Source organism: Neopsephotus bourkii, unplaced genomic scaffold (assembly GCF_033783945.1).
Source record: "Neopsephotus bourkii isolate Nb327-2 ecotype Australia unplaced genomic scaffold, CSIRO-AGI_Nbou_v1 NB_1825, whole genome shotgun sequence".
Lineage (NCBI taxonomy): Eukaryota > Metazoa > Chordata > Aves > Psittaciformes > Psittacidae > Neopsephotus > Neopsephotus bourkii.
The window spans coordinates 9,062,083-9,086,421 of NW_026902298.1; the positions used below are offsets into that span (position 1 = coordinate 9,062,083).

General features: G+C 44.8%; 1 protein-coding gene across 2 annotated transcripts in view; it reads left to right on the forward strand.

Moving 5' to 3' along the window:
- Nucleotides 1-24,339, forward strand: part of TSPAN18 (tetraspanin 18) — a 126,327-nt gene that overhangs the window by 13,259 nt on the left and 88,729 nt on the right. The gene's annotated exons all lie outside the window — the stretch shown is intronic.

Below are 24,339 nucleotides of genomic sequence, written 5' to 3' on the forward strand. Positions count from 1 at the left end.
GCCAAAATGGTCAATACTTCATGGTTGGGATATGCAACTAGAACATGTGAGACTACAGATCGTAGCCCTGGGATCTAACCTCCTTTTCCCACACCACACTCACTACCACTTGGCTCTTCTGAATGCCAACTTTTGACCTGTTAAACTTCCTCAGAACTGCACATGGGTTCATAACAAGCATTTTCCTTTGAACAGACTGGCTTTTTCAGGCCTTTTACCCCCAGGAAAGTGTTTGTGGAGAGGATATAATCAGACCTAATAGTCCTTAACAAGTGCTTCAGTCCTGCCATTTGGTGAAGGAGCGATGCAGTCCTGAAGCATTTGCCTGTTCTCACTGTAGTAATACTCCTAATCAAAGCCACCATGAGATGGCTGCTTTCTCCACCCTGAGGCATTCCTGGGTGCTTCCCTGGGAAAGTGAGTTGCTTTGGAGCTGTTAAAAAGGCACATGCTGTATAACACACCCTGACTTCCCAGGTGTGGAGCTGCTGAGCGTTAATGCCAATCGCGCAGCTCAAAATCACAGCTTTGCTCTTGAGATTGTAATAGTGTTAAAAAATTCAGCCTTGATCTCGATGAGAGCTCGAGTCCCTGAGCTTGTGTTGAAGCAGGGTCAAGGTTTTTAATTTGCTGGTTCTTCAGAGATGCTGAGAACCTTCAGTGGCAGCTGAAATGAGAGGGGGCTGCTCAGTGTTTTGGAAGGAAAACAGCGTGTGCATGTGTTGAGCTGCGATGTACAGAAGCCAGGATCTCTCGGGGCGTTGCAGTATCGAAGACGATGCCCCTGTAGTTGTTTCTTAATTAAACCCCAGATGCTTTATGAAGCTTCTTTTGAACTTCAGGACTCTGCTTTTCCTGAGCATATTTGAGACTTTCAGCCTGGAAACTCCTTGGAGCTTTCTGTTAAGGTATTAAGGGGAAGAAAACCAGTTGGTTGCCTCAAGCTGAGGAGGAAATGCTAGACCTGAAGGATTATCTCAGTGCAATGAATTTTAAAGACTTTTTGCTATACATTTGTGGAAAGCTATCAAAATGCTAATAGTTCTGCTGTCTTTTTAACCCTTTCAACATATGGAACTGTTAGAAGGGAGGTGAGAATGTCTTATTCAACTGCAAATTCAAGTCAGAAATTAAGTTTCAAGCAGCTTTTCATCCATTAGACACAACTTCTCCCAGTGATGAGGAAGAATGATTCATCCATCATTTGAACACACCAATTCTGTATGCTTAGTTGAGCATAATTAATGCTCAGTCTGCAGGTGGGGTGTAGGTTAGGTATTCCCTGCATCTAACACCCTACAGGAAAGGCTATAGCAAGGACTGATGAGCTTCCTCCATCTCACCTTTACAAAAAGTGAAGCTGGAACCAGGTTGCTGTGACTGGATGACTTCTGCAGCCCCTTTTTGGGGTGACTTTGGGTGCAGGATGGAGGCTTGGTGCTTCCCTACCCTATTTTTGGGATGCACACCCTGCCTGCAGTGTTGTGGCTGCCCCTGTTGTACAAGAGGTCTGTGTGGCTGGTTAAGCCTTCAAGGAGACAAGCAGGCATCTTTCCCTGGGGATTCTCTCTGTGTCTGTGAGGAACTTCTGTTCCATTTATTTAGTTTGTTGGCTGAGGTTTCTGACATGTTAGGAATGTCTCATTCAGCTCTGTGGAGATTGTGTTAATGCTCTGCTTTGGAGCTAGGTAAATACTTGGATAACTGGTGATACAAATAACTGAATTCGTGAGTGTTATTAAACCCATGAGACTCAGTCATTCCTTTAGCTGTCTCCTGACATATCTCAAGGCAATGGGTCTGTCTGTGCTTATCTATTTAATCAGGTCTAGCCAGGCAATTTCAGCCCCCAGGAGAGCCCATATCGCTGCCCTGCAGGGTTATCTTTGCCATTAGGGTTGTGGCTTTCAGGTTTCACTGTTTCAGTGTTTGGGTGGTTTAGGGTGTTTTTTAGGCATATTTACTGTTAAGTATTATCTGCCAGCTTACTTCCTATCTTCAGATCATCAGCGTTTTTCATTTTGCAGCTGAAGTATGGCTGCCAACACATACCACCCTGGGGCAGGAGCAAGGGAGCAATATAAAGAGGATTGCTGTAGGGATCTCTTTGGGGTTGGTACTAGGAGGACACCAGATGAAAGAAGGTGAAGGGACTAGATAGCAGTAAGAGACTGTGGAATAGGCTTTTCCTTTCTCATTCAGCATGATAAGTTGTTGCTTTGCTTGGGTCATCCTAAGGTAGATTGGATAGGACACAGGGGAAATCAGCGTTGGGGAAAACTGTTTTGACTTGGATTGTCTTACATCATATGAAGATATAGCTGGTGCATAGCGCACTAAGCATTGGGGTACTTGTGACATCTAGCATGGTTTAGCGAATCTGCTATTTGAGAAAGTGTATGTGTATTTATACATTTGGGAGAAGGAATAGATATTCTCCTCCTTCCTTGTTTTTTTCCCATCATGGTCAGTTGCCATCTGCTCACCAATCTCATTTATACTTAAAGGCTGTTTTCAGTGGGCTCTTCTTTCTCATTCTTACCTTTCTCAATGGATAGCTTTAGGTATTGCAAACAATACCTTTTAATAAGAAATTATTGCCCCTGAAATGTTTGTGGTCTCTGGAAAAACCTCTTTTTGCTGATTTAGTTACTTGTTTTCTTGTATGAAGTATATTTTGCTTCATCTTGAAGACTGAAGGTCACCTACATAAATACATGGCTCTTATCATGTCCATAGTTGTTTCGCAGACAAAAATCTTAAGATGTGCAACTGGTTTGCAGTTTGTTTGCTCTTTATGTGTGTAAAGAGCCTGAGCTGCATTCTTCTAACATAACCCCTTCTTCCATGCTAAAAGAGGGAATTGGCAGAGGCAAAAGTAGGATTTACAGAGGAATTTATGTCCATGACATATCAACCTCACTTCAGTGGTGAAGTATGAAGTTAATCTCTGCAGATTAAATACTAAACACCAATGCAAAACAAAATACTCTACTTTTTTCTGATGAAACATGTTGTTTAGGGTAGGGCTTTTGGTTGAGCCTGTGAAGCAGGTTGCTGGGCTGGATATGCTTGCATGGTGTGTGAAGGGTGTTTATTGGAAGGGGATGGGTCATGCTCTTTGATGGAAAGCAGTGCAGGTTTTGTTTTATTTAGGGTTGCCTTGATAGAGGTATTCCTGTGCAAAATAGAATAGACTAGGAAACTCGGGCTTCTTCCTTTTGTTTTTGTAATTACCTGCATAATTTAAAAGCCCTAATTCTCCTTTCTATTGACTGAATGAGGAAAGGAGGGGTGCTGAAAGGCTGGCTGTCAGAAAGCACTGTATAAAGCTTGCAAGGCCACATCTGTTGGCTTTGTTTGTATGTACTAGTCTGTGTTTCTGAGGTGAGAAAGGTGGTAGGAGATGCAGCTCATGATAGTAAACAAGCAAAGTTCCCTGTTTGCTCAGACTAGACATATGTGCTCTCCTATTGGAGAAATAGAGGTTTGGCATACTGGAGTTGTTATGCCCTGAGAGATTTCAGTCCTCATTGTGGCAGTAATTATTTCAACCAAGAAGCCTCATAGTTTCGGATTCCCAAGACTGAAGACACCTTGCCCCAGGTTATGCACCAGCAGGATGGGTAGGTCACATTCTGGGAAAGGGAAGGTGCTTGGTTCAAACAGAGACTTGAAGTTAGGCAGAAAAGGTATATGAACCTGTCTGCAGGTGCTCAGTCAAATTACAAGCTGTTGGATGAGCTGTGGTTGGGTCCATGTGTGGTCTTAGCCCATGGCAAATAGAAGGTTCGGCAATATAGCTGCTAAATTAAATTATCTCACATCAGCTGCAGGAGATGAGCACATGAATTGCTACCACAGCTCACTTGATGTACAGCCTACTGGTACTCCAGTAGTCCATATCCTTATTGGGGTCTCCACTTGAGTGTCCTGGTGATCCAGCAATAGGTAATAGCCAGTTGCTAGGAGAAGAAAGATTTAGTTGTGCCTTCTAGTAGAGAATATTGCCTCTAAGTCTCACATTTGTAGTGTGTGGAGTTCAGGCTGCTGAGTTTGGGGTTGATGGAAAGACAGTTTTTCAGCAACCTGCTTAAAAAAACATGTATTTTTGCCTTTTCCAGCGGTTGTTGACTCCTTTGCCAGTAGGGAGGTCCTGTTCCCTGTAACAGGCACTGGTGCCAAAGACATTTTTGTTCTCTTGGGAATGTGCTTCCTGAACGGTTCCTTTCATCTGCAGTGAATTCTTGTGCTTTAAACACAGGAAACATTACTGGGTGTTTTTCCAGATATCTGTGAGAGCTCTGTTTTTTTAACCGAATTAAAGTTGTCCCATTTGATAGCAGATCAAGCAGCAGTGTCCTCATCTTCAGTTGCTTTGTCTGTAGGTTCTGTACCATTCCTAGGTACTGAATGACTTGGTCTTGCCCAAGCCTTGGCATCCTGGAGCCATGCACACCTCTAGGAGAGGGGAAGAAAGGTTTGCTCAGAGCAGATGTTGAATCATTTGCCCTCCCAAACTTGTCTTGACAGTGAACATGCCCATGGTGTTGGACAGCACTTTTGGCAGTCCCAGTGGTTATCATCAGAGCGGTTTGGTGTTGGTGATGGAATACTGGCAGCACCACTGCAGCGTTATGGAGTCAGGGTCACAGATGCTTCTGTGTTCTTGTGATTTGGCTACACATCCTGTTTTCTTCCACACCAGGGCTGAAATCTCCTGTTATTGGCTGCTAAAAGCTTTTAGGCTGGAAACTGTCCCATTCCCATCATCTCCGAGCAATCGTTCCAGCTTGGCCCCCTTTTTCCTAGGCTCCAGTCTTTCTCCTTTACTGGGATTTTCTGGAAACCAAGGTCAGAATGTATTTCTTAAACATACATGAGGTTTAGCATCTGTTGTTTGTGACACAGACCATTGCACATGGAAGAATACATGTGCAAGCTCATGCACAACCAGCTTTCACTGCACAATGAACATGTGGTTAAATGGGAATTAGAATTAATACTGGATTTAAGGTTCTTGTAGCTGGCTGGTAATAACCTAATCTCCTCAAAGGCTGCAGGCAAGTTGGCAGCATTCAGCTCAAGGCCGTTGTTGTTTGCAAAACCTGAAAGAAATTGAATTTTGATACTAAGAACACTTTAATCAGAGCCTTTCAGGGCAGTATATGCTCTCCCAAGCCCTATCTCAAAGGCAGCCTTTTAATTTCTTCAGCGTATGACAGTCACCAAAGCTTCTAGCTCTGATGGGCATTTGACAGTAATATTTTTTCATTTCCTTCTGTAGGAGCTTAGGGATTCTGATTGGTTTTGAGAAATGTATAAATTGCATTCCACAAGCTGATATACCGAAGTCTCTGCATAGGCAGAGCGAGACGTGTCCATGAAGGGCAGCAAGCACTCCCCACTTGAAGTGTTTAGAATGCTGAATGTCCTTCAGGTAAGGAGGCTCAAGAGGCCACAGAAGTGTGCAGCTCCTTGGTGTGATGTGGTCAGTGCAGTCCAGCCTGGCTTGTTTGTTGCTGTGGTAGGGATGACTGGTGAGAATTGCGTTGGTGAGTCTGTGCAGGTTATAAAATGAATCACTGCAGCTGATATTAAAGCCCATGCTGCAAGGCAACGTGTTTTAAGATGAACTGATCTTGCTTCTCCTGTTTACTGTGGTTGCAATGCAATTTTCTGTGTGCCTGGTCTCTACTGAAAGTCATTCAGCTATCTAAATAACTTGTATCTTCAATTAAACCTTGATGAAGGTAGAATTCATGCAGGCTTAGTCTTGCATTCTCAAATAGGGCTTTTGCTTTTGATTCCTTGCTTCCAGCCTTCTCTTGGATAGTGGTTTTGATAGGTTCTGCCCAAACTTTGAGAGCTGGCAATTGCAAAATGCTTTTCCATCTGCATCACTGCTAGTGGTGCCTGCCAAAGTGGTGTGTGCTTACTGTGTCTGCTTTTCCTTTGTTTTAAACCAGCAGCCTATCTTTTGCAGAAGGTATCAAAGGTCTCTATAGTATGACGATGTATGCCACTGTCAGTCAAAGTCTCTCTCTGAGCCACCAAGACTGGAAGGAGCAGAAGCTTATCAACTAGATTTGAGTGGAAAGCTTGTCCTGATGTTGATACAATTCAATAGCCACACTGCCAAAAAGAAAATGACTTGTCTGCAGAGGTGATGAAAAGTTCCTTTATCTAAACCTGAACACACTCCATCAATTTGGTTTTTTAAAAGCCTATTTATTCAGCCCTCACCCTGATAGATTTCTTTGGATTGTTATTGCTGCTGCTGCTGTATTAGTCCTCCTCACTAAAGTTGCCTTTCCTCTCACTGTTGCCTTATGTTATCAAATAATCCTGTTAATCTCCTTAGATAATCTTTAAAACTCTTAGCTTCAAGCAGGACATTTTTTCTCAGGTATGAAGTTTCTTTGCATACCTAAAGTCACCTGGCTCTCAGGATGTGCCATTGAGAAGCACACTGAAGTTTTGCTTCCCAAGGCTCAGGCCCTGTGTGATGGCTTGATTCAGGTTTGAAAGATGGTGACTTAATTGATTATTGCAAATATCTCTGCCCCCATTGTTCTCAGAGAATAGGAGAGTGTCAGAAACATTAGGTCAATTGGAGCTCAGATCTCTGCAGGGGCTTGCAAGTCCCTTAAAGCACAGGTTTGCTGAAGGCAGGTCAAGGGGAATGTTTCTGGTTTACTCTGTGTTGTGTTTTAAAAGCCATAAGCCAGGCAAATCTTTGGTCTTTCAGCTCCATTTCTTCTTATCTTCCACAGGGATTAATGGTAAGGAAAACTGGACAGAGAGGGAACCCAGAGGAGTCTGGCACTCAGCAGCAAAGGTTGGTAGATGCATGTACTGTATTAGCACAAGGTTTGGTTTGGTTAGTGAAAAGCATCCAGCTTTCCCTGACTCCAGAAGATCTTAGACCTCTGCAGGAGCCAAACAGCTTGGTTGAAGGCATGCAGCAATTCATGGAAGTGCCTCGTAAGCATCTTAAAACTGTTGCTTTGCTCAGCATTGGGACTTCCTGTAGGTTTTGGTCCAGGGTGTGGTGGGAGGTGACAAAGACTGCTTAGAACAACACTCTACGATGAGACAGTTGTGAAGCTCGGTTTTGTCTAACCTGTGAAAATGCAGGAGAATGTGCATTAATGCTATTGCTCACCAGCTGTAGCCTCTAGGAAGCAGACAGGGAGCTACTGAACCCCTCTGAACAGAATTAGGGGTGAGGGCAATATCTGTGTAACTTCACCTTGTGTTAGTTGTAGAAGTAACCTGGAGAAGAACAAGCACAGTGATAGTGTTTTAGAAACAAACAACAACCAAACCAACCAAGAAACAAAACAACAAAACCCTCTCAGACATCAGCAGAAAGAGTCTACCCCATACTTCAAGAGGACTCAAGTTCTCATGCTGTCTGGTTTGAACTGTGCAACTATTAGGTGTGAAAGAAGTGGCGCGTTGACCTAGGCATTAGCTACTACTTGTACCCTTACACTTAGATTAAGCACTCCTTGAAGTCAAGAAATTTTTGATGGCTGGCTTGGCCAAAACAGTGGTATTATAAGAAAAATACTGTTCTCTGCCTCTTCTTGTAATAGCTGGTAGAGATGTATGGGTGTGAATAAACTGCTCTCTTGCTCAGGTACCTTAGAGATCCCAGAGTGATAGACATGTGTCTTATGAATGTGTAGTGATGATTTATTATTCTTTCTTCAACTGAGTCAACTCTGTGCACAGCAGTGAGGCTGACAGAGGTCCTTCACATGCACCAAGGAAGCTGTGGCTGCCCCATCCCTGGCAGTGTTCAAGGCCAGGTTGGACGGACCTTGGAGCAACCTGCTCTAGTGGAAGGTGTCCCTGCCCGTGGCAGAGGATTGGAACTGGATGAGCTTTAAGGTCCCTTCCTATACAAACCACCCTATGATTCTATGATTTGAAGCTGTAGCTGCAAGATAACTCTGCTCAGAGCAGACCCGACAGATGATGATGTGCTCGTCAAAGCATTACCTGTGTTCCCTATGGAACTTCAGGCAATACCACCCCAGCCAGCACAGCTCCACCAACACTTTTTCTGTCAAGATTTCCCAACTGCGTCCAGGAATGCAGAGCCCTGTGCTCTGCTGTGTCCTGCCCAGCTCCCTGTCCTGTTGAACGTGGTGGGATGATCTGTAAACACTGCTGTGTGTTCTGATGGTAAACGCATGCAAGCTGCTTGTGCAGCGTTACTCATTTATACCCCTTGCAAGCTCAGCTGCTGCTTTATCACTGCTGATAAGCGGGTGCGTGATCCGAGGCAGAGCCCTCAGCCAGAACCGAAGGCAAGGCAGGAGTCCCACGTGCATAGTTTGGGGGCAGCTCGGTTTCTTTCCTGATAAGCCTGTGCCTCTTGCGGCAGTGCAGTGTGCGCTCCTTTTAAACTGTAATCATAATCCTCTTTGCAGCCAGCGCTGCTATCCCCACAGGAAGCATTAGCAATATCACAAAGTGTGGAGACTTCATTGTTTTCCCTTAATCTGCAAAGGGAGCTGAGACAAGACAGAGGAAACTTTAACCTATTCCGTGCCTTGGTGGTAAATAATTAGGTTTTAACTGAGTGGGAGAATGGGGGAAGCCTCTTAGTTAAGATAAAGTGAGTGCAAGGCTCATGGGCTTATCTTGCTCTGTGGAATTCGGGAAAGGACGTGTCCTTGAATTCGCCTGTCTGGCTGGTGTGCCCTGGTTTTGTGTTTAGGAGGAACAAGTCTAATAGAGCTGCCCTAAGTGATTGCTGGGTATAAGGCATCTCTTGCCAGGAAACGTGGTAGTTATGTTTCTGTTTAAGGTCCTTGAACATTTAAGGTCCTTGAACAAAAGGCTGTGGATGCTTAATAACGTGAAAATATGGGTGGGTGGGATATGGAGAAGGTTAATAGGGCTGACTAACCAAGGAGAGAAACGCCAAGGACATGGTGGCAGTAGAGGGAAGCAGAGCAGCCCCTTTCTGCCATGTTAAAGTTAACTTAGTCAACACTGACAATTCTGAGGTACATGTAAGCTGTGTCTGCTGAATCATAGTCATAGAATGGCTTGGGTTGGAAAGGACCTTAAGATCGTCCAGTTCCAATCCCCTTGTGAAGGGCAGTGATACCTCCTACTAGACCATGACACCCAGTGTGACTCTAGGGTGTGTTGGTGGGCAAGTCCATGTGCTGTGTAAGTGCTGCCTAGACCTCAACCCATCATGAGGGTGGACTTGCTTTGGGAGTGCTTGTGGGTGGGAATTCTCTTTGGGTCAATGCTTCCCGATCACAAACTTCTCTTCGCAAGCTGCCTGCTGTTGAAATCTTTCTTGTCACAGCTACAAAGGGAAAGCAGAAGTGGGACTGCAGTGGAGGTGTCCTGGCCTAGCGCAGTGGGGTGCAAATTCGGTGCACAGATTTGGCATGGTGAGCAGTCTGCTTGCACGTGTGGAAGTCCTTTAATCCAAAACATGACAAGAGCAGTGGAGCAAAACAAAAGCCTCTCAAAAATAGCATGAGATAAGGATCTGGAGAATTTGCTTTTTATTTCTCTCAAGAGTCCCTGGAGACTTCTTTTAAGGGAAGAAATGCAGCTTCCAAGGTTGAGCCGCCTTTTTTTCCCCCCTCTTTTCCCCCAGACTTCAAAGGCAGTCAGCTGAGAGCTTCTTAGGAATGTTACATCTGTTGAGAGCAAACGTGGCTCCGAGAGAAGGCGCTTTTTCCTCTTCCAAAGCGCCTGAGGTTTGTACACGAATATCCTTGAGAGTGTGGTAAACAAGACACAACCTCAGTGGGGATGGATGGCGCGCAGCAGGGAAGGGTGGAGAGCCAGCCAGTGGGAGCAGTTTTCTGCAGAGGCATTTAGTTGAAATACAAGTTGTATTTTCCTCCTGCCTTAATAGAGAAGCTTTTGATGTCTGGGCCTTTAAATAAGAATTGATTTGGAAGCTGGAACTTGAGCAAATGGGCTGAAACGTGAACTCCAAATGCCTGCCTGCTCCTCCTCGAACTCTTAGCTCGTGTTAGCTTTGTACCTGCTGACACATCGTCTTTTTTGCTTGTTAAATAGCTTGTCCTTTTGCTTTCAATTTGTACCAAAGAGTGAAATCAGTTTTGTTTTCCAACTTCTAACTATTCCTTCGCTGACTGATCCAAAGCCCCTTCATCGCCAAGAGGCTTTGGATCAGGCACTTCATATGGCAGTGCAAGCAGGTGGGCTTAAGGGATTGGACTGAGTTTTAACACCACTCTGCCTGTAGTAGGTGCGAATTTATAGCAGATTTTGATGACAGCTGATGTGTGGCATTGCTGAGGATGTTTGGAAATCCTCCCCAATATAGGACTCTGGGACAGGATCAGGTCTCAGACAGGCGTTGTGTATAACTGCCTCTTCACATCTCCAAAGTGTAACTGAACTGCAAATGGTTTTCACACCAATTATTTCCCTCTTGCTTTTGAATAGAACTGGGGGGGGGTTGTTTATCCCATTTCCCTGGTGCAGCTGAAACTCAGAGCAGCAAGCTTGTGCTGAAGCTGTTGTTTCCCTCTGCACGTTTCCCATAAGGAGGCCAAGGAGTGTGAGATTTGTGATTCAGTGTGTGGCTTTGTCACATGCACGCTCAGGCTAAAGATGATAGAAATCTTGGTGCTGCCTCACTTGAAGTTGGGTAAGCGTGTTTCATTTATTGCTTTTGTGGGTTTTTCTTTTAAACAAGGCTTCTTAAATGAAGAAGAGCAATATTTAAGCTTCTGAGCAAATAAGCAGAGAACCCTGGCTTCATCTTGACTAATCTGTTTAACCTTCATCAGCCCAAATATTTACTCGAGGCATTAAATATCCAGGCAGTGTCATTCTGATGCTAAAATTCACGCACTGAGAATGCTGTAGATTGACTAATCCTGCAGAATTCCAGAAATCCCTGTCTGTATAAATAAACTTCTTATATGAAGGATTATAACTAAATAAATGCGGTGAATTCAGATCAGCGAGGCAGAGGTATAGCAGCTGGCCCTCTTCTTGCGCTGCTTGCTTATGTATTTTTATAAGGATATTCTTCTTAGTCTAAATAGATGTGTAAAGAAAAGTGCAAATACTGAAGCACGATGCTGTCAAATAGTGCAGGAGTTTACCTCTCTGCCTCTTTCTAGCAACTTTTCCTGTATCAGTTTTCCAGTTGCCATCAGTCATTACCCAGGCTGTTGAGATTGTTGCTGGTTTTGGGCATGGCATTCCTGGTGAATCTGGGGTTTGTAGGTCTTTGTCAAAACTTGTTTGTAGAGGTTTGGCATATGCAACCTCCTGAGCAGTTTGGCTTCTGTCCTCTTACTGTATTATTTATTCTGTCTTTGTGAGATTTAAATGCTGATTTACCTGGGATCCTTATCTCAGTGAAGTTCTGTTATTACTCCTTGATGGTGCCCTATCTGTTACTGGACCTTGTTCCAAGAGGTGAAGGCTGTAAACACGAAGGGAAAGGGGTTAGTTGGGCTATTGTGAAGGCAACAATTAAAGACTGGGATCAAGATAGAGAAGTAAAATCCAAAGTGTTTGAGGACTTTCCAACAGCATTGTTCATAAGGTTCATGGGAAGCTAATGTGTACTCTGCTATAGTAGACTGCAAAAATGAAATAGGAGGAAAAATATCATGATGGAGTTGTTGCCTATCAACAGGCAAGGGTCCCAGACAATCATAACCCATAAGATTCTCTGAAACAGTAGAAAACTACTCAGCCTGCTCTAGTGGAAGGTGTCCCTGCCCACGGCAGGGGTTGGAACTGGATGAGCTTTAAGGTCCCTTCCAACCCAAACCATTCTATGAAAACCAGAAGGAAGAGGTTGCCTAACTGCTGTTTTGTCAGGAAGATGTCTAGTCCTGAACCTGTGGTGTTCTAACAGAACATTCTCCCTGATTGAAAGGGACCAGGAAGGGAAGAATTGCACCTCACTGTACTAGACAACATGCTCCTTAGGGAAATTCCTTCTCTGTCCCATGCTGGGTTAGTCAGTCCTTTTAACCCTGTATCTGGGAAAGAATCACAGCAGCTAGACAGCTAATCTCATTTCTGTCCTCAGATAAGATTGTTATCAGAGTAATTGTCTGTTTGCTCCCTTTCCTAAGTCTAATCAGAGTGGACTGTGCTAATACCTCCTGGAGCAGAGGAACCTGGATGCTGATTGCTCTCAAAAGAAAGAGAAAATCCTCAGTGTATATTTAACGTAAACTTCAGTTTTCTTAGACGTTCACAGGGAAAATCAACTGGGAATAACTTGCTCAGGCTTGTCCTGCACATTTCACAGTCATATATTGGTTCTGGTTTGAAATCTAAGTTCAGGCAGGCAAGTTCATGTAGCGCATGCTGTGGTGAGGCTTTCAAAAGATAGTGCTGTGCACTTGTGGAACTGGTACTTTCCCAAGCCCTGGGACAGAGCAAGTTCATGTCTGCAGAGTATAAATCTTCTTAGATGCTGCGGTTCCAGCCAGCAAATTATTCTGAACAATTAGTGCCTTTTCCCTTATTTCAAAGCATGTTATGGGGGTGGGTGGATTTTGCTGGTGGGTATAAAGGACACTAAAAGATACTGCTTTTTCATCTATCCTTCAAGTTGAGACTAGAGCTTTCTCTTGATGTGTTTACCTGACGAAGTGTATGTACTGTTTGGTTTGTTTCTAGTGGTGAGCAAACCATAGTAATGCAGCACTCCAGAGAGATACAGAAATGCCGTGTGCTCCTCCTGTGATATGGGTGAGGAAGACACAGAGGTACCATGGACTGCTATGGGAGTTGCTAAAGCAGGGTTGTATGGATAGAATAGAATCATAGAATCAACTAGGTTGGAAAAGATCTTTAAGATCACCAAGCCCAGTCTTTACTCCAACATAAGATAAGGAGGTCTGTGCTAAAATCACAGTTGCTACTAGCTGATTTAGTAGACCTTACTTGGAGTATTGTGTGCAGTTCTGGTGTCCTTAACATAAAAAGGACATGGAACTGTTGGAACAAGTCCAGAGGAGGCCATGAGGATGATCAGGGGCTGGAGCACCTCCTGTATGAAGATAGGCTGAGAAAGTTGGGGCTCTTCAGCCTGGAGAAGAGAAGGCTGCGTGGAGACCTCAGAGCAGCCTTCCAGTATCTGAAGGGGGCCTATAGGGATGCTGGGGAGGGACTCTTCATTAGGGACTGTAGTGATAGGACAAGGGGTAATGGGTTAAAACTTAAACAGGGGAAGTTTAGATTGGATATAAGGAAGAAGTTCTTTACTGTGAGGGTGGTGAGGCACTGGAATGGGTTGCCCAGGGAACTTGTGAATGCTCCATCCCTGGTGGTGTTCAGGGCGAGGTTGGACAGAGTCTTGGGTGCGATGGTTTAGTGTGAGGTGTCCCTGCCCATGGCAGGGGGGTTGGAACTGGATGATGTTAAGCTCCTTTCCAACCCGAATTATTCTATGATTCTATGTGATTTCTGGTCTGGGTTACTTCTCCGAGCTCCAACAGCCAGCCTGGTATGAAAAGCAAAACATGATCCCGCCCTTAGTGGTGTTTCTGGTGTAGAGATGTTGTCTGGCTCTATCAGACCTGAATCCCTTGATACCTTAACGAAGCTCTATAGCTTTCAAGTGATATCTAAAGAAAACTTACAGGGTAAGGGCATACCACTGAAGAGAGCACTCATAGCTGCTGAACTTGCATACCTTGTATGTGAGAGCCACTGAGACTGTCTGATTCAATCAGGCTTAAAAGGTGTTGAATGAAGTGGGTTCTTTCAGGCACATGTAAAAGTCATCTTGGGGACCTTGAAATGGGGATGGCCACAGCTGCTTCTAGCCTAATGTGGCTTGGCGTGCTTAGTGGGGATATTCTCTACAACTTTTATTGCATAGTTTGCTGCTTCCCGCTCCATTAGGCTTCAAATCACTAATTGCAGTGGTAGTTTCATGGCTGTAGTGTCCCTTTTAGAAGGGACCATAACCACTTTATATTGCTGAATGACTTAGCTGATGTTGCTCTCCGGTTTACAAGGAGAGAAACAGAACTGCAGAAAGGGGAGGAAAAAAAATATAAAGAGGTGTAAAAGCTGATTTTTTTACTCTTGACTATACTGCATTAAGGCAATGCCGGGGATTGTTTAGGGAAGTGCTTCTGGAACTGTAATTAATGCAGCTGCATCACCATGGTTAGTAAACAGAGCTTTAAGCAGGTAGAATGAAGTGTCCAGAGTGCTGCAGTGGTGCTGGAGCACCTCTGCTCTGGAGCCAGGCTGAGAGAGCTGGGCTGGGTCAGCCTGGAGAAGAGAAGGCTCCTGAAGGGGAGACCTTAGAGCAGCTCCAGTGCCTGAAGGGGCTGCAGGAAACCTGGAGAGGGGCTTGGGACAAGGGCCTGTAGGGACAGGACAAGGGGAATGGCTTGGACCTGCCAGAGGGGAGACTGAGATGAGTTCTTAGGCAGAAGCTCTTCCCTGTGAGGGTGCTGAGGTGCTGGCACAAGGTGCCCAGAGAAGCAGTGGCTGCCCCATCCCTGGCAGTGTTCAAGGCCAGGTTGGACACAGGGGCTTGGAGCAACCCTGTGGCAGGGGTTGGAAGTGGATAAGCTTTAAGGCCCCTTCCAACACAAACCTGTCTGTGATTCCACATTTGGATGTGTGGCTTCATGTGGGTTTTGTTGTGGGTATGTTTTGCATTTTTTTCACTTAAGTGTGTTTTTGGCAGACTTTGGCCCTTTAACGGGCTCTCATGCTATCAGGCCCCCCAGGTACGCATACATAAAATGTGCTTTGTAGTCTGGATTACAGTTTGGTGTTCACTTTCTCTGTGAGCAATTCGTACTCCAGGATCTTGTCTCCAGCTGTTCTTTTTCTGTAATGGCACTGATGCCTGTGTTGTGATTTACTTTGCTGCTTCTGCTGGCGTAGCACTCGGGAGCCATCCTGATTCGCTGTGTCACTCCCCATTGTTGGGGTGTTGGTGGTGAGGTTGTACATTAAGGAGCTGTTGGCTGATTGATGAACAGCATGTTTTTGGAGGCTGGAGCAGCTTTTTTTTTTGGGGGGGGGGGCGGTAATGAGCTGCAGCCTCTGCCTGCTCCCTGTCCCCAGTGTTAGCCCCATGCAGTGCCTGCAGCAGAAAATACAGCCATGCGCCTGTTCCTTTACCTCATTCAACTTATTGCTGCGTCTGCTGTGTTTAATGCTGCACTCAAGTCTGTCACCCATGGTACTGCTTATTCAGTGCATAATAACTATTTTGAAGCCATAACTTAAATCACAGAATCCCAGATTGGTTTAGTTTGGAAGGGACCTTAAAGCTCATCCAGTTCCAACCCCTGCCATGGGCAGGGACACCTTCCACTAGAGCAGCTTGCTCCAAGCCCCTGTGTCCAACCTGGCTTTGAACACTGCCAGGGATGGGGCAGCCACAGCTTCTTTGGGCACCCTGTGCCAGTGCACTCATAGTGAAGAATCATTCAATTCTTAACAATATGTTCTGGCATATAAGTATTACTTGCATATTGCAGATGATAAAACATAAAAGTCCTAAACCCTGGAAATTCCTATTAATATATATGTGCAAAAATATTTGACTGTATTTGGAGAGAAGGTGGTAATAACTACCCAACAATAGACCTAAAGGAACAGGACAACCAGGATGTGTCATGGTTGATGTTCTAGTCCCTTCACGCTGTACCATGGACTGACCCACTGGTTTACAGAATGTTGAGTCACAGACCATAGAATCACAGGATGGTTTGTGCTGAAAAAGACCTTAAGATCATCCAGTGCCAAACCCCTGCCATGGGCAGGGACACTTCACACTCAACCATGTCACCCAAGGCTCTGTCCAACCTGGCCTTGAACACTGACAGGGATGGAGCATTCACAACCTCCCTGGGCAACCCATTCCAGTGCCTCACCACCCTTACAGTAAAGAACTTCCTCCTTATATCCAATCTAAACTTCCCCTGTTTAAGGTTTAACCCATCACCCCTTGTCCTATCACTACAGTTCCTGATGAAGAGTCCATCCCCAGCATCCCTATAGATGCTCCTTATCAAAATTAACAGGTAGGGTTTTGATCCTTAAAGGTGGTTGTCTTGGTCTAATCTGAGTGTTCCCTGGTGAAGGGATACTTGTGCTATTTATGAAAGTTCACTATTAAACCAAATGCTAGCAAAGCAAGTGTAGTATGAACATACCTCAAGTTCCTATTATTGCTCTGCCAGTTACTATAAACACCTTTTCTAGGCTCTATTAGCAAGTGAACAGCAGGGATGTCAGATTGCTTTCAGGCCAAGGTAGTCAGCCTGGTCTTGCCGTGGCCAGGAGTACATGACATGACCAAGGTATTCCTGTGTTTGAGCTGATCTAATGACAGGTTTCTCCCTTGCCTCTCCTGTCTGCAATGCTTTTGTTTAGTAGCAGTTGGAGATGTTGTTGGGATAATTAAGTAATCCCTGTAAAGTAGTCCTACTCAGCCATAGGAATGGCCATGCATAGTGTGAACAGAGGTAACCAGCCTTGCTATATAATAGTTCTAACAGATAATATTGTGAGAGGTTTGTAATGGAGGCCAATAACACAGAAATCTTTGGTATGGGAGGAGGAAGGGAGAAGATTGATGCTCTCCTAGCTCTGTGAATTCGACATGCTGAACTAGAAGTGCCCTGAGAACCTTTCAGTAAGGGACCCTGGCCAGGAGATCATTCTTCCAGCTCTGTTTTCAGCTCTCTCTGCCTTTGAGATCTGTACCTGAACAAGGACTTTGGTCACCTCCTTCAATAACAAAAATTGACAGCTAGTTTCGCTAGGGCTTTTTGCTTCATATTTGCTGCTGCTTCCCGTCATTAACAACAGTGAAGTGGCATGGGGTGAAAATCAGGTCTAATTTGGGAGCTTGATTGCCTGTGTAATAAGCTTCTCTGTTATTCTTTGGCAGGAGAAACAGCTAATATGAATTTTTTGCTGCCACTCTGCATGGGCCATGTAACACCATCCAAGTTAATCCCGCAAAATTATGTTCCATTATAAATCTCTCTTCACAGATGAAGTAGGTGCAATTAGGCAGAGAGGTCCAGAACCATTATAACAAACACGAAAGAAGCTCTGAAGGACAAAAGCAGGCTGCCTGCGCATCACAAAGTGGTGTACATAGCATATTGCCAGTCACCTCCAGGAGACAAGCTCCTTGGCCACAGTGGGATTGTTTGGCAGTGACAATATGTTCCGAGTTGTCCAAGTTCAAGTTCTACCGTTTTTTTGTGAGCACAAGGTGTAGGATCTTCGGAATAATTTGAGGTTATTTATGTCATTTCTCCCTCATCTCTTTTCTTCCAAGTACACACAGAATATTTAATGTTGTTATTCCTGCCTGAGCCCTGGGAAATCAGAAAAGATCATCAAGACCCTGGTAATAGGCTGACAAAATCCCCAGCATATTTAATTAGAGATTATTCTTTTGATGTTTAGGTTGATTTTGATGCTTGTTTTTGATGCTCTTGTTCAGTATACAGAAGGTTACCCAACTTCCCTGCTTTCATGAATGTCAAAGACCCTCAAGGTTTAAACGTACTACTGTGGTTAAATTGCTTTAATTTCTTTTTAAGTTTAACGTTAAATTCTTTTTGGCTATGGAAAATGGAACTGCCACCCCAGCTGTAACATTCTGACTATGCTGGGCAGGGCTGTGCAATGACTGACTTTCTACACCCCATTTAGAAACCCAGTTTATAACTGGTACCTGCTGAAAGTTCATTCCTGCCCCTTTCTGGATGGGCATGATAGCAAGTGACTTAGTTCCTGTGACTTTTGCCTTAAGTTTCTTTGGGGTGCTGATCAAATGCTATCAAGTCAACACTGAGAATGGCACAGGCTACGAAGTGAGAATTTTGTTCCAACCAATGAATAGGGAGATTCTCCTATTAGAAGTCCCATAAAAGATACAATGTGTGGAGCTGCATAGATTGAGGTTTATCTACCTGTTTCTGAGCATAAAGCTTTAGTGACATTGAAAATCCATTTAGTCGTCATTCAACTAAACTTCAGTTAGGTCAAACCTTTTTGGTCAAAGATGGTGATTTTTGTTTTCTCTTTGCTGTCTGCAACCAGTCTGAAAGGTTTTATTTGCAGAAATATTTAGTTTGAATTTGATAGAATTCATTTAAGGAAATCTGCAAAACTTTCACTTTAAATGTATCTGCTTACATAGCAGTCAAACGTGTTACAATCACAGGGATGGGGTGCACATGAGCTGCATCCAGTTTTATCATGAAGAGCATGACATAGCAATATGGTTTGCTGTAGAAGGCCACTTTTTGTTCAGATCTAGCTTGTTAAGCAAAGGGGGAAATATAAATGAGAGCTGCCTGCATACAGGGTATGACTATTCTACACATCAATCATTTGTTGCCTTGTTAAATTCACCTGTCCAAAGGGTAAATAGCTACCTGGTGTACTATCGGCTCCGTCCTCTTTCATGACAAGAGGAGATGTGTGTTCTTCTCTGACTTGCACAACCTTCTGTGAGCTTGAGTATCATGCAGGCTGCTGTGTTCTCAGAGCTGTGCAATGAATCATCACTTACTGCATGGAGCCCAACGTATCTGATCCTTCTTGAGCATTCTGTGGCTGCTGATTGCAAGGGAGCCTTCTAGACTCCTCTTGCAGTGTTGTGCCAAGTAGCAGCAGGAGCTTACAGCACTTGATCACAGGCTGCATGTGTTGTTCTTCCCCAGTGTTCCTATGTTTTCTCAAAGTGTATTCTCCAAACATGCTAAAATGTCTAAGGAAGGGGTCAAAGTGCTTGCAATGTTGGAGTAAAACAGGGGTGAGGTCACCACCCAGTTCTTACTATTGCCAATAATGAGTTATTGCATCATTCGTCAGCTGCATGTGAGAAAAGGGTAGGGAAGCAAACTGAGGTTTTTGTAGATGATAGAATCTCCAACTGTGGCACTGAACCACGGAGTGAAATGCGAACGAACAATGCATTGACGTCAGGCTGTCTTGATGTGACTGAGAGACGTTTTGTCTGGGAATACAAGAACTGGAATAAATCACTAACTGGGTCTTAACAGCCATGGTGGTTTTGGCCTCGTTTCTGAACTTGGAGATAGACAAAGAATGCAACACAGCATCTCGTTTTCAAATGTGTGACCAACCACTAACAGGATCCTAACACATGCTGGAGTCTACTGAGATAGAAGTCTTGACAAGCTCCAAAACAATGAATTACACTTGACAGCTGATGCTGGAATATGGGCCACGCTTAACCACAGGAATGGTTTTCTCCGCCTGCTATACCAGAACAACTTCAGGCTGCTGTTTGGGGGTGGCAGAGAGAATTCAGCTGCTTTGCACACCAGACAGCTTGAGCAGCGAATAGCTACCATACACAGAATCCACCGTCTCTCGTGAGGGATGTGACTGGGAAGTAGCTGACTTCTGAAAACAAGCTCTCTGCAGATACTTCTTCCCACCCAACAACAAAGGTCTTGTTTGGGAATGCTTTTTGGCAGCGGTCCTTGTGACCCCCCTGGGAAACACACTGTGCATTTGACTTGCACTCACCAAAGGAAAGAGCGAAAGTAACACAGCTGTAGTGATTTACTACCAAGTTTTGAGGCTAATTGCCTCATATGTTTAATTAATAACTGACACATTCTGTCCCTCAAAGAGCTTGGAGAACTTCCATCTGGACCCCTAGTGATTACAGCCTGGAAGCCATCCCTGTAATTAAGGAGTAGGCTATAGGAGGCCTGTTCCCATTATGGGCAATTATTGTGCTTGCTACTTTTTCCCTCCTTTCTTATGAAAGGACTGAGAAAAAAGGTCTCAAAGACTAATCTGACATAAAACCCTGACTGAAGAGGTGCTTTGTGCTGCCCCATGGTAGAGTGATGGGGTTATGTTTTGGTGCCAGCAGTCTTTCTTTCAACAGGCTGCCAGGAGGCAGGTTCTCCAAACAGCAAAATGTGTCCTGCACCACATTTGTTGGTCAATATTAATTGCCAGTGGAAGAAGCAGAGTTTTGCCAAGAACTGGGCAACTGGATATTCCCACTGTTACTTCTCTATCTCTCCCAGCTTCAGACATTCACTAGGTTTGACTTGACAGCTGCTCATCTACGAAGGATCCGGCTGGCTCGGAAGCCCTCCGAGCAGAGGATGCTGTGTCTTTAAGCCTTCCATACAGTGCTGAAATGTTATGACAGAGCATCTCACAGGGGGATGCGGTTTCCATGGTAACCCCACACTGTAAGATAAGCAAACTGGATCTCTATTTTTTTTTTTTACCCTGAGAGGTTCAAGAGCAAGGAAAAGGAATGAGGCGATCTGTCAGCGGGCGAGACTTGAAAAGAGGAAACCATGTCCATTAATCCTGCAGCCCTGGCTGCTTTGTGTTTTAATTAGTGAGTGTTATTATGGCAGAGAGCATGGACGCCTCACCCTGTTGTGGGGTTTTGAGGGCTTTTTTGTTTGTTTCTCTCTTTATATCTCCAATTAAAAAGAAAGGGGGAGGGAGAGGGGGAGAAGCTTTACCAGGGCGTTAAATGAAGGTCTGAAATAAAGAGCCTCAGAATCTCTGTTTCTAGAGCTTGTATCCCAAGCCAGGGTTGAGAAGTGTAGCACGGCTGGTAGGAATGAATTTGCCATTCTCAAATTGAGAGTACAACTTAGATTTGTTTGTCTGTCTTGCCACTGATATTCAGCAGAAATGGCAATCCACCATACCCTTGTGTCCTGCATACGTACCCGTGGCAATGTGAAGTAAAGAAGGGGAGTTGTGACTTGCTTTTGTCTTCCCAGCCTGCCCGGAGGCATTATGTGTTACAGAGCTATGCTGCTTTCCCCTGCCATTGTTTTGGGGCAGTTGATAACTTTGGGATAAATAGTTACCCTTATGTGCGAAATCCTCCACTACCCAAATCACAGAGTTCTGGACTGGTTTGGGTTGGAAGGGACCTCAAAGCTCATCCAGTTCCAACCCCCTCCCATGGGCAGGGGCACCTTCCACTACAGCAGGCTGCTCCAAGCCCCTGTGTCCAACCTGGCCTTGAGCACTGCCAGGAATTGGGCAGCCTCAGCACTCTCACAGGGAAAAACATCTTCCTAATCCAAATCTGCCCCTTTTCAGTTTAAATGTCACCACTTGTGCGAATACTGAGAGAGTCAACAACATAATGACAAGGAGAGGGAATGCTTCAGCCTGTAGTGACAAGGCGAGCTCCCATCCAAGCTGAGATGGCATCTTAGTAATAAGAGAATCTCTTGGTAGCAGCTAGTGCACCAGCTGGGTAGGAAACTGTGCTGGTCTTGTAAGTGTGCTGCGTGTAGGAGTTTATTATGGAAAATATTTTGACAACCTTTATTATTTTCAAACACTTTTATGTGTCACCAGAAAATTGAAGTAAATGTTAGCCCAACAGCAGTCCTGCCTGCGTAGTTTCCATGTCCATCCTTTCTGGAGTACTGCAGGGAATAGAAGCCTGCTGTAAATCTTCATGTGGAATGAGAAGTATATGGTTCTAATCCTTTGAGAAAGGAATATATCAAAAGTACTCTTCACTAGTTTTGAATAAGCAGCAGTATCTCAGCCTGTTTTTCAGGGATTGGTGCTTTCAAGGAATTATCACAAATGGAGTTCCTCTCACTTTCCTGAGAATGTCTTCTTCAATGCCCTTCCACTGTGATTTGTCTCTTTTGGGGTGTTGAGGTGTTTTCTGGTTGTTTCTCTCTTGCTTTCCCCTCCCAATTAGGGTGCAAAGTCAAAATGCAGTAGTGGCATCTGCTCCTCTGCTAGTTTGGGTGTTTCCACAGTGCATGGGATGGAGAACAAACTTCCTGTTTCAGCACTAGGCATAGGTTTTTTTTTTAAGGGGGAAGGGAGGTATCTGTGTCCATTTCCCTCTCTAGCCTCTCACCCATCAAATACTACATTTGTGTGGTCTTATCTCTTTGCTCTGCCTTGCCCTGCCGTTAGCTTTTCTGGGGATGTCACAATTCATGAGCCCAGCACATAGCATGGAGTTGCTATTCTGTATCTGGTACATAATAAAGATTTTGGGATTTACATTTCCCTGCAGTTTTTACCCCTATTATTCTCTCCTGTTTCTCTTCTGCCCAGGCCAAAGCAGGCATCAGTATATTGTATAAGCCAGGAGATAAATTTCATAGCTAAATACTGATATTCTGTGAACGGCTTTTTATTCATCACTCGAGTGATGGAAACGCATCAGTAGAAAGGTTTGAAAGTCAGTGGCATCAGATGGAGCAAGACAATGCTTGTGCTAATGTACCTGACAGCGAAGAAGCTTAGGGCTTGCCCTCTAAAGTAGTTGTGCTTCCACATGCATTTACTGCCAGTGACTCTGGGTATTCCGCAAGGAACTTGACCAGCCAAAGGAATAAATGATGGAAGACACCACTGGTAACACATATTCCTATGTGTGAGAACTCCTCCATCAGGTTCATCTTGGACAGCCTCAAACTTTTTCCACCCTCCTTTGCCCACCCTGATTTTGGGTTTAGCCATGCAACACTTGGTGGGATTTGGAAGCTTGCTTGCAGCAGGGAAGGGGAGAAGCCGGGAGAGGTGACTTATCCAACTAACTCCAGGAATCTGTGTAAAGAAAGGCTTGAAGTAGGGTGTCTCACAAGATTCACCCTCACAACCCACTGGACTCTACCTCTGCACTAAAGTAAGCATCATTTACTAATGCAGATCAATGAGAACAAAGTGCAGGAAAGGGAAACCCTGTCTTACTGAGGCACTGCATGGTACTGCAAACTGGCTCTTGCAGAGCACAGATCTCTCCTGTTCTGTTTGAGGATGCTGTAGTTACAATTTCTCTCAAAGGAGCCCAAAGTTGCTCTTTAAGAGTTCAGCAAAACATGTTGCACATTGAAAAGAGCCAAACAGCCTCAGTCCTGAAAATTGCTTCCTCCTATGGGTACAATTCATGTAGCAGGAATGACTGTCAGCAAAGATTGAAGTCAGGGGCCAAACAAACGTTATACCTTGTGGTGGAAATCAGGGCTAAGAGAGTGGTGTTTAGCCACTTGTTGAGCAAAGTCATCAAATGCTGTCATTGACAGTCAGCAGGGTTAATCTCTCTGGAGACTGTTCTCTTTATTCCTTCTTCCGGCTGTATGGATGAATGCAACACTTTGATGGGGATTAGCTTTATTTAAAGTTTTGGGTTAGGCTGACCCCATGCCCATGCTGTGGACCTGTTCGAATGAGTCCAGAGGAGGCTACAAAGGTGCTCAGAGTGCTGGAGCACCTCTCCCATGAGGACAGGTCAGGAGAGAGTTTGGGTTGTTCAGCCTGGAGAAGAAAATGCTCAGGGGAGACCTTAGAGCAGTGTCCATTGTAGTTTGTGATACCTAAAGGGTGCTACAAGAAATCTGGACAGGGGCTTTTTACAAGGGCATGTAGTAACAGAAAAAGGGGGAATGGCTTTAACCTGCCAGAGGGGAGATTGAGAAAAGACGTTAGGAAGAAATTCTTTACTATGAGGTGGTGAGACCCCGGCACAGGGTGCCCAGAGAAGCTGTGACTGCCCCATCCCTGGCAGTGTTCAAGGCCAGGTTGGACACAGGGGCTTGGAGCTCTAGTGGAAGGTGTCCCTGCCCGTGGCAGGGGTTGGTACTGGATGAGCTTTACGGTCTCTTCCAACCCAAACCAGTCTGGGATTCTATGAGCATTGCCTGTATTAGTAAATAGACCTGCCCTAGCAGGAGAGCCCTTCATACATCTGCTTCCTAAGGTGGAATTCTCAATTCACACCACTCTGAGGCCTTCCTAATTTGCCTCGGCTTGAGCATCATTAAACCCTTGCACATTGCTTGGGTTTGTGGTCCCTTGAGGTACTGCCAGCTCTGAATCCTTGCCAAGCAAAATTAGTCCACCTGCTTCTCTAAGCATCCAGTCACTCAGGCCCAGCAGAGCTTTGTTTAAAGAACAGAAATCACATTGGTGCCACACTGATTCCAGTGAGCACGAGTGGTGTTCACGTCACAGGGTGAGTTAGGGAATGAGGAAGCACCCAGGAGTAGCTGCATGCCTCGTTTGGCTTGTTTTTCACAGGAGGGGGTGTTTAGTCTTTCAGTGCCTGGCCTTGTTGGTTACAGTTGGTGCCCTGGAGCTCAGGGTGGAAAGGAGCAGCTGGGGAGTGTTAGGCTCTGCTCCAAAATGGATTTCCAGAGGGCCAGTGTTCAACAGCTAGTTAGATGTTTTAACTGATTACTTGCTGACTCATCACTTCACATGGTTTCTTTCCCACACCATTTTTAACCCCCACCCTTCTTCCTGGAAATAATGAATTACTTGTGCATCTGTGCA